The sequence below is a fragment of the Schistocerca americana genome, chromosome 3 (genome assembly GCF_021461395.2).
Source record: "Schistocerca americana isolate TAMUIC-IGC-003095 chromosome 3, iqSchAmer2.1, whole genome shotgun sequence".
Classification (NCBI taxonomy): domain Eukaryota; kingdom Metazoa; phylum Arthropoda; class Insecta; order Orthoptera; family Acrididae; genus Schistocerca; species Schistocerca americana.
In genome coordinates this window covers 823104969-823122313 of record NC_060121.1, presented here as the reverse complement: position 1 = coordinate 823122313, position 17345 = coordinate 823104969, and positions in this window count along the sequence as shown.

The window sequence follows — 17345 nt, the reverse complement described above, 5'->3', positions numbered from 1 at the left end:
AGGCCGGATGGTATTCATAAATTAATCTTCTATTAGTTTTTCAATTACAATTTCCTATTATCTTTTCTCAGTGGAAAGAGGGGAAAATCTGAAGACAATTCCACTACAACTAAGACCTGCGAGAAATTTCCATGGCATTTCGGGAGCAGTCCTAAAAGATCGAAGGGAATGATATTACTCATTTTTTGTGGGCAGTATTATGCTTTAACCCCCTATGTTGCGTTGTAGACATCTTGGTATCCTGACATACTTCACATTGAGACATGTTATCGAAGATTAGCTGTGCGAATCTGGTTTATATATGTTTAACTATGTCACCATTATTACGTTTTGGTATGCAGTCGTCATTCTTCGGAGTACACAGTCTACAGTACGAGATATCATCTAGGATTAGGTAATATTCCCAAATTTTATCTTGGAGCATTGCTCTTGTCATTTACAAAATCTCATATTCCTACTGCACTGTTTTGATACTGCGGATGAGAATCGCAGTTTTTGACTCTCCATCCACGTCTTTTATAAAATTAATCTTGATTTCCTTGATACATGGTGTCTCAATCCACATATCGTTTAAATTTTTTGAAAATAGTGATAGCGGATTAGGTTGGGAGTGGGTTGTTTTGGGAAGGAGACCAGACAGAGAGGTCATCGGTCTCATCGGATTAGGGAGGGACGGGGAAAGAAGTCGGCGGTGCCCTTTGAAAGGAACCATTCCGGCATTTGCCTGGAGCGATTTAGGGAAATCACGGAAAACCTAAATCAGGATGGCCGGGCGCGGGAATGAACCGTCGTCCTCCCGAATGCAAGTCCAGTGCGGATTAGGTACCACGATTGTTTCGACAGGAAAGTATTGAATCCCAAAGCTAAATTCATGTAGGGCGAGGGTTCACCTAGCAAGCCGATTAAGCGTCAGTTAAAACTGAAGTTTGAAGGATAATGTTCAATTACCTGTCTGTAAAATTGTGTGTCTTCCGAGCAGAGTATAACGGAACTGAACAAAACCCAAAACAATTAAGAGCGCTTTGAACTCTGTCTTGGTGTATGTCCTTTCCCATGCTTACAAAATACGACTAGGAAAGCTATTGTGACATGTTGTTCCTTACAATTCTCAATGACTGTTTCATATAAGAAGGCACCAAGACCAAAGACACTAAATTCGTCCCAAGATAAAATGATTTACTAACAGTTCCAGTAGTGGAGCTTCAAAAAGTTCCCACTTTATTTAATCAAACACGCCATGTTGTTCAGCCCCCATGTCCAAAAAGATTTCTTGTAAATTAATTTCAATGAAACATTACAATCAATGTCGTTTAACAAAATGTCAGTAGTGTCCACAACAACCGAATATATGATTCATGTGGTCTTTTACAGTTTCATACTTGAAAATTTCGCACTGCTCTACATTTCTTGGGATTAGCTTCAGTTCCTGCCGAGAAGATGAGACGCATTAAAATTTTTAGCATGAAATCCGATATTGGCAGACTGAAGGTGGCTCCAGCTGATCTAAATGTAGTCAGAACTTTATATAGCGTGTCTGTGTGCACTCTCCATGTAGCAGACTCCACCGGATTATCATCTATGCAGACTACTATGTTCTCTAAAAACTTCTCCACAAGAATCTCATCAAAAACAGAAATGCTGCCGATGAAATTCTTAAACTGATTGCATTCGCTTGATGTGACAGTAACGTCCAATTAATGAATTACCGGCTTATCTCCTTATGCTGCAACTACTAAATACTGATCGAAATTCATATTTGCTAACAACTGCTATTAAATGTCTCCAAACCTGTTCTAGATATTTTTGCCGATCTCTCTCAGTCAAAATAACGCACCTCGTAGCTCGGGCATCAGAAATTAGTATGAACGAGACGAACTAGGATTGCAGTATTCACTGTCTGATCTCTCAGTTATTTCATTTTCCATCACACATTTGGCAGCTAATCTTCTAGCTAATGGTACGGAATATAATTTAGTCCTGAGCGGTTCATGCACTCGCACATTGACACAACCTTCCACCAGTCCAGATCTATCTGAAAATACTTCTGCTTGTATACATTAAACTTCTGGCAGTTGTTATCTGTAAGGTATGGGCAAATTATTCAAAGCATTAATCTTCCCCTTACTTATTTTTGTATAATCTTCCAACCATCTCTTACTGTGGACACATCATCCTTCATGTAACCTGGCACACACGATCTGTCTCCTTCTTAGTAATCCTAACTCCTAAACATGCAAAACTTCTTCTTCTTATCTGACAAATCCGACCAATTTAGCCTCCAACACTTCATTCTTATAAGCTTAAGAATCCCCTTCTAAAACAAATTCTGCATCTTGTCTTGGTCAACGAATCATTACGAACAGTACAATGCACAGTTATTAGAGATTCAGTAATAACCAACATAGTGACATGAAAGCATCTTTATAAAATCTTGCACCTAGTGAGCGCTTTTCCAGCAACAGCACAACTTTTATGACGAGTTATGCTAACAATATGCACAATATTTTCAGGAAGACCAGGTATCTTTTCTGTTTCCTTAAACCGTTGTCATAACTTTGTGGATTCTGAGATAGCGTCACTTCCAGAAGCTAGGTTGGCCGCAATTTTACAACCATTTACTCTAAGCTCAGCCACTGGAATTAAAGTGTCACCTGTAGACTGTACTTCTTTCCTTAGAAGTTCAGCCTTAATGCCTTCAGTATCAAATTTCATCATCTGTGTTCTTGGAGATGACCGATTAAACTGTTCCCATGTTTCTGAGTGGTTCTCGCCCTAAACTACTTTTAGTTTAACGGTGTCTGTTCGTTTTATCGGTGCCTGTCTTCTGCATCCCGTAGAGGCGAACGATCTCAAAGTTTTGTGTCCGTCTTTCAAAGACGTTCTCCTTCTTATCGTCATTTGTAACACGATCATCAAGAACTCTTACCTCTGTGAATGGTCGTCTCTTTGCACCTCATCGCACTTTGACCGATTACCGTTTCATTGACTCCACAGCAGGTGCCCATAATTATCTTGCTAAGATGTCGCTCGTCGTTGAAAATGCTGAATGCAGCAACGTGATGTGCTTTGTTCGCATTCACCTGATGCTGCTTCATTGTCAAACTACTTTAAATGGTCAACAAGTCATAACAGCTTGTCAGAATAATCGAAAGTTTGTGAAAATAACTGTCTTCTTACTTTCCACAGTACATGTTTTATCAAAATGATAAGCATATAATTTTTGCTCATGGGTTCGCCTAAATATCTATTCCATTCTCACTGCTTCAAACGGAGTTACACATTGATCCTTCTAGCCATCGTAACTCAACACCGAGTATAAATGTTCTATGATGCTTCAATGTTTCTTTCCCTAGACCAGTACCTAAGAAGAAACATATTTTTGGCGCCTACAAATGTAGTATACTGATTACATACACAGTTCCCACATTTTACAGCACCTCAACACGTTTAGTATGCACAAAACTCCATTTTTCTGACCCCTTTAGCATTAGTGTATACGCAAGTCCACATTGTTTCATGAAATCAACTGCTTGTAATTGGTGGTGTGCGTCAGACTTATTAAAATGTCCTTCACCGAGCAGTTTGTCGAAGATAATACTTGTGCAACACACCGGGTCCCGATTTCTTCCATTAGTGTTTCTGTTTCTTGTCGGACAAAGTTCTTATCAACAAGCGAGTTGGAAACTTAACATCCTTCATTAGTTTTTCCTATTTCCTGTGCCTTCGATTCTAATTAGGAACATAGTATTGTCGCTGGAGACCCGATGACAGAATTTTTATGTTGTGTTCATGAACTGTCTGTACAAACTATCTCGTTATTCGCTGCTGTGCGGCCAACTAAAAATTTTTTTCTAGTTATTCATTGTGATTGTACTTCGGTCTGTATTTTAGATACATCTGCCTCGATCTCCTGACAGCGTATCCTACGTCGCACACGAATTCAGACTGAAGCACACTGAACAATTTGCTACAATACTTCGTAACACTGTTGAACTGATCGTGCATGTCTTTGCAAATCTATACTGCATTTTGATCCTACGTTCTGCCCAAACTACTCCCACTCTTTCATTATCTGGCTGGAATTCTTGACTCAACAGTCAATAATTATTAGCCATCAAATCTCTCCACTTTTTCTCACTATCATCTAGTTTTGTGTTAATATCATATAGTGTTAATCAAATGTACTATCATTCCTACCTTCACTCACTTCTTCTAAAAATCGCTTTATCACATCCTCCCTTTCTACATTATCAACACGATCGCTGGCTGATCCTGACATGATTGAATGTCTGCATTCAAATGTGATTTTCATTTTCAGCTGCTTCTAAATTTATAATTCTATTAATTAGTATCGACTCATTAATAACATCCTCGTCAACACTATCTTGGTCGATACTGTCCTCCGTATTTACGCCATGATTTTCACTTTGAGTAACACTGATATTCGCACATGCAATTTATAAACGATGCAATAGGTCACTATCTATTTTACTGCCCCCTGTTGGTTGAAAATTCGAGGCACCAATAAACATTTCAAATTCACTCATCACATGTTGCTGCTGGCGATCGGGCGCCGAATCCAAAGACTGTTGCAGAATGCGATATAGTTGTCACTGGTCTCAAAATATAAATGGTGTGCTACAATGATTAATGTTGCCTTCCTCCTGTTCACTTCAAGGATGTAATTGTCTAGTTCCTTATGCCGGTAATTTGTAAGAAATGTACGATGATAGTTTCGATAGATAACAGATACTAACAAATCACCGATCGTTATTCACTTCAGAGAATGTAACTACTGTCAGTTATAGTAACATCCCTTGTGCCAAAGTACGATATTAATCACTTCACACTGAAACCTTCAGACCGTTAGATCACGCCCGTTAATATAAGGTCCTCGAAGACATTAGTGAGTACGGCCAACCTCACCTGTGCGCTCTCTAAATGCTCTACACGTCTGAACTAGCAGCTACTGCAGTGGTGTAGTAATATGGTAATATAGTAATAACAGCCACAAAATACAACAATGACTCCGACGGGAAAGGACTGACTGAATCATTAACTTTTACAATACACATGAATGTTGTAGTGGATAATGTCGGACGTTCCCTGAGGCTTTTCGAGAGTGATGCTGTTATACAGGGAAGCCATAATGGTAGGAAATTGTAGCGAAATATAGGGAGACCTGTAAAGAATCAACGTTTGGGGAAGAAAGTTTGAAAGATATGTGCTGCATATGAATTTTTGTGTTTCATATGTTTTGTGCATTTTAGCTTTAATTGATACATGTATCTATGTTGCTGAGGCTTCTTATGATTCTGTTCACTAGTTTTTGAGTTGCTTACACAAAGTAAAAGTCACCAACTTTCCTTCTTTTAAACATCCTTGTTAATTGACTTGGTATCTGTTGTATAAGCATTAGTTGGACTCAGTCGCAAGAAGGTAGCCAGGATTTTCTTAAAGGAGGTAGTCCATTACGTATACAGGGTGGTCCATTGATAGTCACCGTGCCAAATATCTCATCAAATAACCATCAAACGAAAAAAACTACAAAGAACGAAGCTCGTCTAGCTTGAAGGGGAAAACGAGATGGCGCTATGGTTGGCCCGCTAGATAGCGCTGCCATAGGTCAAACGAATATCAACTGCGTTTTTTTTAAATAGGAACCCCCATTTTTTGTTACATACTCGTATAGTACGTAAAGAAATATGAATATTTTAGTTGGACGAATTTTACGCTTTGTAGTAGTCACAAACGTGTAAGTACGCGGTATTACGTAACATTCCGCCAGTGCGGACGGTATTTGCTTCGTGATACATTACCCGTGTTAAGATGGACCGTTTACCAACTGCAGAAAAGGTCGATATCGAGTTGATGTATGGCTATTGTGATGAAAATGCCCAACGGGCGTGTGCTATGTGTGCTGCTCGGTATCCTGGACGACATCATCAACTGTCCGGACCGTTCGCCGCATAGTTACGTTATTTAAGGAAACAGGAAGCGCTCGCCCACATGTGAAATGTCAACCACGACAATTGATGATGTCCAAGTAGGTGTTTTAGCTGCTGTCGCGGCTAATCCGCACATCAGTAGCAGACAAATTGCGCGAGAATCGGGAATCTCAAAAACGTCGGTGTTGAGAATGGCACATCAACATCGATTCCACCCGTACCATATTTCTATGAGCCAGGAATTGGAAGGCGACGACTTTGAACGTCGTGTACAGTTCTGCCACTGGGCACAAGAGAAATTACGGGACGATGACAGATTTTTTGCACGCGTTCTATTTAGCGAAGAAGCGTCATTCACCAACAGCAATAACGTAAACCGGCATAATATGCACTATTAGGCAACAGAGAATCTACGATGGCTGCGGCAAGTGGAACATCAGCGACCTTGGCGGGTTTATGTATGGTGCGGCATTATGGGAGGAAGGATAATTGGCCCCCTTTTTATAGATGGCAATCTAAATTGTGCAATGTATGCTGATTTCCTTCGTAATGTTCTACCGATGTTACTACAATACGTTTCACTGCACGACAGAATGGCGATGTACTTCCAACATGATGGATATCCGGGATATAGCTCGCGTGCGGTTGAAGCGGTACTGAATAGCATATTTCATGACAGGTGGATTGGTCATCGAAGCACAATACCATGGCCCGCACGTTCACCGGATCTGACGTCCCCGGATTTTTTTCTGTGGGGAAAGTTGATGGATATTTGTTATCGTAATCCACCGACTACTCCTGACAACATGCGTCAGTGCATTGTCAATGCATGTGCGAACATTACGGAAGGCGAAACAATCGCTGTTGAGAGGAATGTCGTTAAACGTATTGCCAAATGCATTGAGGTTGACGGACATTATTTTGAGCATGTATTGCATTAATGTGGTTTTTACAGGTAATCACGCTGTAGCAGCATGCATTCTCAGAAATGATAAGTTCACATAGGTACATGTATCACATTGGAACAATCGAAATAAAATGTTCAAACGTACCTACATTCTGCCTTTTAATTTAAAAAACCTATCTGTTACCAACTGTTCTTCTAAAATTGTGAGCTATATGTTTGTGACTATTACAGCGCCATCTGTCACAAAGCGAAGAACGTGGTCCAACTAAAACATTCATATTTCCTTTCGTACTACACGAATATGTAATAAAAAATGGGGGTTCCTATTTTTAAAAAACGCAGTTGATATCAGTTTGACTTAAGGCAGCGCCATCTAGCGGGCCAACCATAGCGCTATCTGGTTTCCCCCATCAAGCTAGACAAGTTTCGTTCTTTGTAGTTTTTTCATTTGGCGCTTATTTCGTGAGATATTTGGTCCGGTCACGATCAATGGACCACCATACATATACATATAAATACAGCAGAGTCCCGCTAATCCAAACCCCAGTAATCCGAACGTTCGGTTAATCCGAACATGGAAAATGTTAGTCTAATTATGGAAAACTGTGCAGCAAACTGCTGTACATAAACATTATTTTAATAGTACAGTGAACATGTATTTGAAAAACTGGCATGAAAACATTACTTTTAAGCAATGCATAACAATGAAAGAAAAGCTGTCGAACTTACTAAAATACAGCGGTCATTTTATCCCTGCTTTTTAGATGGCAAAAACTTATTGTTTTATGACCTAATGAAGACAGGCTGGTATATGACGCATTGCGCCACTGTGTGGCGCCAGCTCTCCTTTGTAGCTTTCAGGCTCATTGTCAATTCTGTCACAGCAGTCCACTTCTTCGTAGTCTTGAGTTACAGCAGGAACTAAATCAGCGTCAGTAAGGTTCTCCACACATACCCGTCCGCTACCATCCACTTATCTACGTCTCCTTCACTAGCTTCTTCACATCCACGAATTCTCTGTATCATTTGTAGTAGATTTTCCTCTTCATTTTCGTCTAGGTTGTCCTGAAATTCAAGAGATGTCTACAGTCTTCTCCACGATTTTCTCAGAGTATTTTCTGAAATATTCTGCCATGCCTCAGCAGCCCAATAAACAACATCCTTCGCATTGGTGTTTTTTTTTTTTATTTTGTCTGCTAAAGGAATGGTGTCATCTTTTATCAGCATTCTTAAATATTGTTTCCTGTAAATCAGTTTCAATGTTTGCAGTACGCCCTGGTCCATCTCCATCACATTATTCCTCAGTGCTGGGGTGAGGATAAAAAGGATTGCACGGGGAAACAAATGATTTTCCTTAGAAAACTGTCGAAAAGAGGGAACAAACTGGCCGTGAAACCATTCTTTGAACAGCTTACCATCCATCCACGTTTCTTTCCTGATTGCGAAAATATACGGCCAGGGACTTCATGTTGCAGTTTTTAAAAGCTCTGAGTGTAGTAGATTTGCCGATCAGCATTAAAGGCAGCTCGTGGTTACCAGCAGCGTTGGTGCACGCTAATAAAGTCACACGATCTTTGCACATTTTAAAACTAGTAGCAGGGTCTTATGCATTAGATGCCAGGCTTTTTGTTGGCAATCACCTAAAATTAAAGCCAGTCTCGTCAGCGTTATAGATTCGTTGGGGAGAATACTTTCCCTCTCTTACCTTTTGTTTCAAACTCCCCCAAGTATTCCTTCGCTGCATCACGGTCAGAAGAAAGCATCTCTCCAGTAACGAATACAATAAAACTGTTAGGCGTGCCAGCGATCGATAAGTAACATTACCAAGCGCTTTGCAAGCCAACTGGCGGTGCACTGACCTCAGATACGACAAAGGTCTCAACAATGCACAACAGCAAGGGCAGCGAGTGAGAATGAGCCATTGTTCCCACACTTGTTATCATTTGTTACTATGCTGTACCTACTTATCTGCTTGATATACTTCATTCTAGGAATTCGTCACCGTAATTGCGGCTAATCCGAACAAGGTCCAGCCCCAATTGCTTCGGATTAACGGGACTGTACAATACACGGTGCGGCAGTGTTCATAGCGTAATTTGACTTGCGTAGTACAATGACGTACTGCAGGAATGCGCCCCAGCTCGTGCCCCATTCGTGTACTAATGAGCTGCCATTTCGAGTGTGACAGTGATATCGAGCAGTGGAGTGTACAGCATCGTGCCTTTGCTCTTGAAAGTTATTTCAAGAATAACGACTTTGTTATTGCTACCAAGTGTCTATTTCGGCAACATTTCAACTTGGGACGTCATGGGGAAGTTCCAAATGGACGGACATATTGTTAGGTGGGTACATGCGTTTCGAACAACAGGTACTGTTTGCAATGGTAAACCGGGAATAAGTGAAAGATCTTTGCATACACCAGAAGCCGTGGAAAATGTTCGTGTTGGATCACTGCGTAGCGCAAAAGGATCTGCTCGTCCTAATGTGCTAACTGTGCATATGTCCGATCACTCATTCATGAGAATATTGCACGAAGATTTCCATTTTCACCAATATAAGCTGCAGATTGTTCAGAAAATTAGGGCTCGCGATAGGGTTTCACGCGAAACATTCTGCCTAACCATGCGTGGTTTCCTTTGCCAAAACCCACGCATGTTCCACACCATCCTGATGTCAGATGAAGCTCATTTCGAATTATGATGTCCAGTGAATAAACAGAATATCCGTTATTGAAGTGATGTAAGCCCACATGAACTGCACATCAAGACCTTGCACAGTTCTCGTGTCACAGTGTGGTGGGGAGTTGCTTCCTTTGGAATTATTCGCCCTTACTTCCTTGAGGATGACAGCAGTGTGCCTGTAACTGTCACTAGTGACGCTACCTAAAGATGCTGCAAGACTTTCGTTCTTCTCCAATTAGGTATGGTCGATGTGGATGTGGAACAACTATGATTTCAACAAGACCGAACTACCTCGCATAGAGCCAGAATTTGCAAGGATGTCTTGCGACGGACATTTCATGTGCAGACTTTTTCTTCGGGGCTACCTGATGCAAAAAGTGTTCCGAACACGTTGTGCACCAATCCTGAGTTGAAGGATCGCATCAGAACTGCCGTCGGCAATATCCCAGGTAATACGTTACGCCGACTTACAGAAAGCTTCCAACGCCGCCTAGATGAATGTGTTGTGCAGAGAGGGCATCATGTGACAGGAGTCATATTCAAAATGTAATCCACGCAATGAACAACGACTTACACTTTAGTATATGGCATACCTTTAATCATTATTTGACATAAGAGGTAATTAATAAATTACAGATTACAGTTACTGCCTGATGTGTTTTTAATATCCTACTATGAACGCTGCCGCACCCTATATTTACTATATGATTTCCATATATTTAAACTATGTGACTGGTTTGTAAGGCGAACCAAGGAGCAGATACTGACTCTGATCACAATTTAGTATCGATGAAGAGTAGGCTGAACTTTAAGCCCATTGTCAGGAAGAACAAATGCGCAAAGAAGTGCGATACGGAAGTAATATGGAATAATTACAGACGCTCGAATTTCTCTGAGCCTAAAGGTACCGAGTAGCTCATCAGGCAATTCACCTGAAGAGCAATGGACATCTCTAAAATGCGCAAACATAGAAGACGGAAAGAAAAACATAGGTAACAGTAATTGCGAAGAAGCCACAAGTAACAGAAGAACTAAACACATCAAAAGAATTTTGCGTCACCTCGATTCCGCGAGTCCCGGAACCCGTACAGGAAATTCGAATAGAGATCAACATAAACATCGTTTCCGCCCTATTTATTGCTCACGAAAACCACACATTGCGTGTTGTACCACCATACAGCGAGACCTTCAGAGATGGTGGTCCAGATTACTGTACACACTGGTACGTCTAATATACAGTACCACGCCCTCTTGCACTTTTGCATGCCTATATTCGTCGTGACATACTATCCACAAGTTCATCACGGCACTGTTGATCCCTATTGCCCCACTCCTCAACGGCGTAGATCCCTCAGAGTGGTTGGTGGGCCACGTCGTCCATACACAGCCCTTTTCAATCTATCCCTGGCATGGTCGATAGGGTTCATGTCTGGAGAACAAGATGGCCACTCTAGTCGTGCGATGTCGTTATCCTGCAGGAAGTCATTCAGAATATGTACCCGATAGGGGCGCGAATTGTCGTCCGTGAAGACGAATGCGTGGTCAATAATCTGCCGATATGGTTGCACTATCGGTCGGAGGATGCCATTCACGTGTCGTAAAGCCGTTACGATGCTTTCCATGACCACCAGCGGCGTACATTGGCCGCACATAATGCCACCCCAAAATAGCAGGGAACCTCCACCTTGCTGCACAAACTGGACAGTGAGTCTAAGGCGTTCACCCTCGGGTTGCCTCCAAGCACGTCCCGGAAGATTGTCTGGTTGAAGGCGTATGCGACACTCATTGGTGAAGAGAACGTGATGCCAATCATTAGCGGTACATTCGGCATGTTGTTGGGCTCATAGCCCATAGTGTCGTGGTTGCAAAGATGGACGTCGCCATGGACGTCGGGAGTGAAGTTTCGCATCATGTACCCTATTGCGCACAGTTTGAGTCGTAACACGATGTTCTGTGGCTGCTCGAAAAGCATTATTGAAAATGGTGGCGTTGCTGTCAGGGTTCCTCCGAGACATAATCCGTAGGTACCGGTCATCCACTACAGTAGTAGCCCTTGGGCGGCCTGAGCGAGACATATCATCGACAGTTCCTGTCTCTCTGTATCTTCTCCATGTCCGAACAACATCGCTTTGGTTCTCTCCGAGACGCCTGGACACTTCCCTTGTTGAGAGCCCTTCCTGGCACAAAGTAACAATGCGGACGCCATCGAATCGCCTTATTGACCGTCTTGGCATTGTCGACCTACAAACAACACGAGCCGTGTACTTTCTTCCTGGTGGAATGACTTGAACTGATCGGCTGTCGGACCCCCTCCGACAAATAGGTGCTGCTCACGCATGGTTGTTTAAATCTTCGGGGGGCCTTAGTGACATCTCTAAACAGTCAAAGAGACTGTGCCTGTTATACAATATCCACAGTCAACGTCTATTCAGGAGTCCTGGGAACCGAGGTGACGCCAAACTTTTTTGGTGTATGTATTTCAGCTGATCGACGAAAAAATGAAGTACAAGAAGTACAAAAACGTTCCGGTAATACAGAACAAGGAATACACGTCACTTAGGAATGAAATGAATAGGAAGTGCATGGAGCTACTGCGAAATGGCTGCATGAAAAACGTGAATAAATGGAACAAGACGTGTATGTCGGTCGAAATGACTGAGTATAAAGGAAAATCGAAACAACCTTCGGTGAAATTAACGGCAAGGGGGCTAACATTTAGAGTAAAACGGGAATTCCACTGTTAAATGCGGAGGAGAGAGCGGATGGATGGGAGAACATTGAAGGTGTCTACGGGTGGAAGAACTTGTTTGATGATGTGATAGGGGAATACAACGGAGTCGATATAGAAGAGAATGGGAATCCAGTATTAGAAACAGTCTTTAAGAGAGTTTTGGACGTCTTAACATCAAACAAGGCTAAAGGGATAGTTAACATTAAAATGGAATTCCTAAAATAATCGAGAGAAGTCGTATCAAAGCAACTATTCACGTTGGTGAACAGAATGTATGTGTCTGACGATCTATCAGCTGACTGTCGGGAAAAAATCATCCACACCATTTGAAAGACAGCAAAATCTGACAAGTATGAGATTATCGCACATTCAGCATAACAGCTCACGCATTCAAAATTATATGAAAAATACACAGAAGAATGACAAATAAAGGTGATGATCTCTTAGATGACGATAAGTATGGTTTTAGGAAATGTAAAAGCACCAAGAAAGCCGTACTGACGCTGATGTTTATGACGGAAGCAAGACATTAAAAAACCAGTACAGATCCACAGGATTTGTCGACCTGGAAAAAGCGTCATACAGTGTAAAATGGTGCAAGATATTCGTAATTCTGGGAAAAATTTGGGTAAACTATGGGGATAAACGGCTCATACGCCATGAGTATAAGGACCAAGAGATCGGAATAAAAATGATGTATGGTAATGGTTAGTCCTCCACCCCTACTGTTCGATCTGTACGTCGAAGAAGCAATGGCGGAACTAATAGAAAGATTGAAGAGCGGGTCTAATATTCTAGTGAAAGGATATCAATGGGAAGAATTTTTTGTGACACTGATATGCTCAGTGAAAGTGAAGAAGAATGGCAGGACCTGTTGAATGCAGTGAAGAGTCTAATTAATACAGAACATAGATAGAGAGTAAATCGAAGAGAGACGAAGGCAATGACAAGTAATAGAAACAAGGCCAGCAAGAAATTAACATCAGAATTAGTGATCACGAAATAGAAGACGCTAATGAATTCGGCTACCTAGGCAGCAAAATAATGCAGACGGGCGGGATAAGGAAGACAAATAGTAAACTGACAAGGGAATAAATGAGGAGATTTTTTGCAGAATAGTTGAGGAAAAGTATATATGCAAAACAATGACAAGAAGAAGAGAAGGGACAGGATGCTAGGACATCCGATATCAGGGATAACCTCTATGGTACTACAGAAATCTGCAGAGGGTATAAACTGTAGAGGAAGGCAGACGTTTTGGTATGTCCGCAAATAATTGGTTTGCACCGTAGTCTAGGGGTAGCGCCTTTCCATACTTATCAGAAAGTTCTAGTTCCCGGGTTCGAAATTCGCCACTGCTTAAATTTTGGGTGCAATGCAAAAGCAATGGCGGGCGAAAACTTTCGGCACAAAAATTCACCCTCGTTCCGCCAACGACCCTGTGAAAGAAGGCATAGGAGCGGACAGAGGGTCAGGGCATCTCTTGATCTTTAGGTAGAAATTGCCGGCAAAAGTTGAAATAATCAGCAATGATGAACGACATGCAGCTGCCGAAGTCAATGGAAACCAGTGAGTTAAAATTATATCCACGAGACATGGGGCCTGAACTGAAATAAGTTTTATGGTGATACCTCCATTGGTAAACGATTCCAAACTAGTCCCCGATTCTCTGAGAGGGGACTGCCTAGGGGGTGGCGACTGTAAGGAAAAGACTGAGTAACGAACGAGATGACCACGTTCTACGAGTTGAGCGTGGAATGTCAGACGTTTGAGCGTGGTAAGAAAGAGACATAATCTGAATGGGGAAATACTGAGGATTACGCTAGATATAGGGGGGGGGGGGGGCAGTGAAGTGAAATGGAAAGAGGCAATGCTGGTCAGACGAGTGTTGGGTTATATCAACAGCAACAGAAAATGGTACAACGGTAGAAGGGTCAGGTGTACATGTCGACGTCGCAAGCAGAGGAGAAGAGACGGAGAAAGGAAATTAGGATAATGAAGGGGTAATTCAGGGAGAAGAAGAACTTAAAAGTTATGGGGGATTGGAACGCCGCTATAGGGGTGGGAGTGGAAGATGGTTCAAATGGCTCTCAGCACTATGCGACTTAACTTCTGAGGTCATCAGTCGCCTAGAACTTAGAACTACTTAAACCTAACTAAGGACATCACACACATCCATGCCCGAGGCAGGATTCGAACCTGCGACCGTAGCGGTCGCCCGGCTCCAGACTGTAGCGCCTAGAACCGCACGTGCGAGTGGAAGAAAGGGTGCCGTGAGAATATGGGCTTGGTAGGAAGAGCAAGAGAGGAGAAAGAATAATAGAGAATATATTATTCAAGAATCGCAAGAGGAGGAAGTATACTTGGAAGAGACCGCGAGATACGAGAAGATTTCAGTTAGAGTACATCACCGTCAGGCAAATATTCCTAATTAAATATCTGATTGTAGTACCTATCCATGAGCAGATACTGAGTTCGATCAGAATTAAGTAACGTTGAAGGGTATGCTGAAGTTAGGACAGAACAGACACGCTTGAAATTTTCTAATTGTAGATACTGAGATCATAAATTGCTGGGTGGGCAATCCAGTTTAAGGGAAAAGAACATCTATCTCTAAAAATGCCAATGACAGGAGTTGTAAGGAAAGCAATAGGTACAGGGCAGCTGCGAAGAAACCATGGGTAACAGAAGAATGACTTCAGTTCCTTCCAAGGTTTGCCGGTGTACTACCGGATGCAATCGTCAAAGGTCCACGATATTTCGGTGAACAGCCGTTCCGCCATCATCAAGTGGCACAGTCCATCAGTAGCACCTGATGATGGCGGAACGGTTGTTCACCGAAATATCGTGGACCTGCGACGACTGCATCTGGCAGTACACCCAAGAATCTTCGAATCATCATATACGCCGGTAAAGTCTCAGATAGGAGAAGTCTTTGGCATAAGAGAAAGGCGTGTTTCTTTGCGATGGAATCTTCTCGCGAAATATAAATCACCAGCTTTTTCCTAAGAATGCGAAAATATTTTGTTGGTACCGATCTATATAGGGAGAAACTATCATAATATTAAAATAAGGGTAATCAGACATCCCACGGAAAGACTGAGATAGGTTTTTTCTGCGCGCTGTTCGTGATTGGAATGGTAGAGAATTGTTGTCAAGGTGGTTCGATGAACTCTCTGCCAGGCACGTAAGTGTGATTTATCAGAGAATCCAGGTAGATGTAGATGTAGATGTAGATGATGACTTCACTTGAAGGAAATACAAAATGTTTAGGTAAATTCAGGAATGCATAAATGCAGGTCACTTAGAAAATAAATAAATTGGAAGCACATCGAAGCTAAGGTGAAACTGCTGTGTGAAAAATGTGAAGAAACTGAGAAAGAAATGATTATCGGAAGGACAGAATCAGCATATAAAAAAGTGAAAACAACCTTGAAAGCAAGGGCAACAATATTAAGAGCGTAATGGGAATTCCGCTTTAAAATCCAGAGGAGAGCTCGGATACGTGTAAAGAGTACAATGAAGGCCTCTAAGAAGGTAAAAACTTGTGGGATGACGTGGCATAAGGAGAACAGTAGTCGAAAGACAAGAGAGAGGGAATCCAGTATTAGAATAAGAACTTAAAAGAGCAATGGACGAATCAACATCGGTCAATGCTGAAGGGATAAATAACATACCATCGGAATTTCTAAAACAATCGGTCCAAGTGACAACGAGACGACTATTGTCGTAGACGTATAGGATGTATGGGACTGGCGATATACCAGCCGACTTTCGGAAAAACATTATCCACACAATTCCGAAGATAGCAAGGGCCGAAAAATGCGAAAACTATTGCACCATCACCTTAACAGCTCATGCATGCAAATAGCTAACATGAATAATATACAGAAGAATGGATTAGAATACTGAGGATCTGTTAGGGGACGATGAGATTGGCTTTAGGAAAGGTAAAGGTACCAGAGAAGCAATTCTGACCGTTGTGCTTGATGAAGGAAGCAAGAATGAGAAAAATCAAGAAAAAGTTTTAGACAATGTAAGATGGTGCTAGATATTCGTCATTCTGAGAAAAATAGAGATGAACTACAGGGAGAGACCGGTAATATACAATTTGTACAAGAACCAAGACCGAATGATAAGACTGGAAGACGAAGAACGTAGTGATCGGATTGAAAAGTGTGTGAGGAAGATGTTTATTCTTTCTCTCATTCTCCACAATGTATACATCGAAGAAGGAACGAGGAAACTAAAAGAAAGTTTCAAGAGTGGGATTAAAACTCGGAGGGAAAGGTTGTCTATGATAAGATTCGCTATTTACATTGCTGTGCTGAGAGAAGGTGAAGAAGAATTACATAATGTGTTGAATGGAATGAACAGTGTAATAAGTACAGAATAAGGACTGAGAGTAAATCAAAGAAAGACAAACGTATGAGGAGTAGAAGAAAAGAGAACGACGAGAAACTTAGTATCAAAACTGGGAATCACGAAGTATACGAAGTTAAGAAATACTGCTACATAGGCAGCAAAATAACGCATGACGCACGGAGGAAGGAGGACATAAAAAACTGACCATCACTGCGAAAAAAGCGATTCTTGTGGAAGAGAAGTCAAACATAGGTCTTAACTTGAGGAACAAATTTCTAAGAATGGGCTCTGGATCACAGACTTCTAGCTTGCATTCAGTGCTACTGAGTTCCGCCTCTGGTTTGTTTTTGCGTCAGTGTTAGACGCAAATTGTCAGTGACATGCAGTGGTGTAGACAGGTTTGCTACTGAAGAGTTGCTTGATATGCATCTCGTACTGGGTTCTCTGAATGCAATGGGAGAGCAGCACAACAACGCTATGCTGAGCTGTTTCCACAACGACGCAACAGCATGGCAATACTTTTGTATCTGTGTATAGGCACCTACGAGAAGCTATTTCCTTTGGTGATAAAATGGAGGGTACTAGTGGTGTGAAGTGCGCCAGAACACGTGATTTGGAAGAGAAAGTGTCTTCAATAGTGGAACGCCTTCCACGAGCAAAAGCACTTTTTTACAATGAACAATAATTACAACTGTTTCATCGACGTCTCCAGT